Source organism: Teleopsis dalmanni, chromosome 2 (assembly GCF_002237135.1).
Source record: "Teleopsis dalmanni isolate 2A chromosome 2, ASM223713v2, whole genome shotgun sequence".
Classification (NCBI taxonomy): domain Eukaryota; kingdom Metazoa; phylum Arthropoda; class Insecta; order Diptera; family Diopsidae; genus Teleopsis; species Teleopsis dalmanni.
In genome coordinates, this window is record NC_051847.1 from 138,687,105 (window position 1) to 138,690,596 (window position 3,492).

Here is a 3,492-nt window from a genome sequence, read left to right on the forward strand (position 1 = left end):
AAATTTTATTTTTTATATTATTTTAATTAATTGAATATCCATCATTAGTGGTATTGTAAATAATTCTTGTATTTAATTATTCGTAAATAATTATTTTTGAGACCGCAAGTACCAGGAATCGTAACTCGGGTCCTGCCAAATGTGAAGCCCGGAATCAGCGCATCTTAACCAACTGACAAATTATTCAATACTCTATGTGTCCCTACTTGGTTAAGAAATTCTTTTTGTATATTTAGCTGCAATTCGGGTTTCTTATTTTATTTAAGAACTAATAGAAAAAACGGCAGGCAAATGGCAGATAATGAGGTTGACAACCATTCAGTTTATGAGACAAAGACCCATGTTCAAATGTTGTGTATTACAGAAAGTCAATATATAGAATTTTCAGTAGAAAGTATGCGAGTAACGAAATTTTTTTCCCTACGATTTTGTTTTGTTTATATATTATAAGATAATAAAGTTCATTTAAAAATGTCATAATAACTAACTACTTATTGTGTTATTAGAAATATTTATCTTAGAGTACGTTTATTTTTTAATATTATCCATTGTTTCTTCGTTTCTTCAAATTTCATATTACATTTTCTTCTGAGCTTAATTTCGTAATATTTCATTTTGATTATATTATTACTTATTATTTTATATTTTTATTTGCACATTTACATAAAGCCATTTCAATCAATAATACAACAATAAAGGTAAAGCTGGTTATACCCGTAATAGGGATTACCTTTTCAACGAGCTCATTCACATCTCAATGAGTTTTACAAAAATTGACCCTTGATTATCCTTACAAGTAGCCTCCCTCTTTAGCATAAATTTGTTTTACTCGCAGCATCAAACTGTGTGCATTTTGACTTAAATAGGTTATCAACTGAATTTAAATTGTGCAATTAGCCGAAGGTCCTTTAAGTGTTCGTTGTAGCTGAAGTGTACAAAAATTTCTTTTTGATATTAAGTTTCCATTTTATTTTCAACTCAAGAGCTAATAAAGAAAATTATGGAATAAAAGTAAAACAAGCTTAAGTTAGCCACTCATAATTTAAAGAGCCGCCAGTTGAAGGATAGGCATGTGTGCGCAATTTGCTACAAAATTCAATTAAAGCGTTTATTTTTTAAATTAGTTTTTAATAAATTGAGTACAATAACGAAAAATCAAAAGAAAACGCAAGATAATGGTTAACTTGAAATTAATTTAATAATTTTGGGTATTAATCTTTTGGTAACGAATAAAGAGGTTGTCCAAATAAGTAGTCAAATATTTTTACTCTAGCATTATTACAGACACTTGTTAAAAAATTGATTGATTCAAAATGTCTTCCTAATGTAAAGAATTGTACATTATCTGAATGTTTATTTAACCAGCAATAAATGGCAATAGAGTTAAGGAGGGTAACAGCTATAGCTTCCTCGGCTTCAATAATCGCATAGCACATGATTTTCTCTAAGTAACGTGTAGACGCCAAGATTATGCAAAGGAAACATATCAGAAAGTATTATTTTGACAATGTTCTTTTAGTTAATTATATGCCGATTTTATTGTCCAAGATGGGAAATCTAATTACTAATCTACACTGCATACCTACTAAATTTATGCATATTAAAAACGTTAAGTTTAAACGTTAATAATATATAAGATAATTTTTTTAAGATACCAGTATATAGTTGAGATGTCCGGCAGGCTCCTTATTCAGTAGACTTCTAGAGTTGATCTCGGGTTGTTATATTTTTCTTTTTCTCTTGCAAATACTGCATATATGGTTAAAGAGTATACATTATTTTTATTTTAGGGTGATCAATAGTGGGTTTAATGTGTTTTAATTTTTCGCAACACATTAAAATATTTTATTTATATTCTGTCATTTTTAAAAACTAAATGTGGGTATATGTATTTTTGAATATTCTAGTTCTTCAGCAATTTTGTTTTCTTGTGTTTGTTTTTAATTTAGCAACATCTACACAATATATAGTCTTTAGTCATATTTATTTTGATATACAAATTTATTGAATTTGCGTTAAAATGCAATTTTTAAATCTCCATCTCAAACAGATCATAACAATTTTTTTTATTTAATGTGATTATTTGTGACAGAAACTTCAAAATAAAGTTCAAATTTTAAACGTGAATATTAAGCAGCGTGGAAAATAGAAAATTGAAGACTTGCAAACTTATGCTGAAGTGTAACCATATACTGATTAATGCTTTAGTATCTGAGACTGTATATAACATAGTTAACTTCAAGTGATAACAATAATATGCTGATCCACGGTCGGTCATCAGTTAGAAAATAAATAAATGATAATGATTCCAGTGTAGTTAAAGTTAAGTGTGGGGCAGTGATAAGCCGCCCAGCCACAAAAGAGTAAAAGTGCGCAATAGCACTAACTCAAATCACAACAACAACACATAACAATAATTTCTAGTCAACTTCTAGAGTATAATTGATAATTATACACATATGTTATTCGTTTTATTTAATTTGTGGATTGAATTTTAATATTGTTTTATAACTAATAACATTAATTCATAACGACTAAATGCCAAGTGACACTTGAGTTGGGCTTTTTAAAATAAATTCCAGCTATGTATATATTATTGTTCTTACACATTTGTTTTTGTTGAATTAGCTGGTCCTTTAGATCAGATTTTTCTGAGAACTACACAATTTTAACAATATAATCTATATATGTTGAGGCTAGTTGAGTTGAGTCAGTGCACTTCATTATATTATTTTCTTCTCACAATAAATGCCAAATTCAATTTATTTTAAATATAATTATTATGAGTAAAGACTTCTAATTTTATTATATTTGAGATATTTCAAATATAAACTTATCTGTTAGTGCTTTAAGTTTTTCTAAAACATTACAATTTAATGCACTTGTAAGAAATAATTTCTAAAATCACTTTAAAGTTAACTGAAATATTTTTCCACATTTTTAAGTTATAATTTTTAAAATAATTTTCGTTATTATTTGCATAAATTTTTTATCTCATTCCTTTTGCCTTCTTGCATTTGCTATATAATAGATAAAAAATTTTTCCTAATGACCTCATTCAGATATTGAAAAGCCATTAATAAATCGAAATATGCCAATAAAAATTTTTGACACTTAAGGCTATGATAATGTTCAATTTTTGTTTTTATTTCCCTTCTGGTGCTTTCTCTACCTTTTTTGGGTAACCTTTTCATGGGAAGCTCAAAACCATAAATCATTTTTAATGCATTTTTTTTGTCTATTCCAAATAAATTTCTACTTTTGAAAAAATATTTTTGAGTCGAAAAATTTGTTTGATATTGAAGATGTCAAAGTAAAAACAAAAGGAAACAAAGGAAAACCACTAAATGTCAGAATTATAAAGAAAAGGCAAATAAATAATATTTGATTGTATTCTTTCAAATAAACATGATTTTTTTACAAAAAATAAAAACTTTTTAAAAGTATATTTCCCCTCTGTTATGAGCTATTACAAAAGTCAAAGTTTTTAAA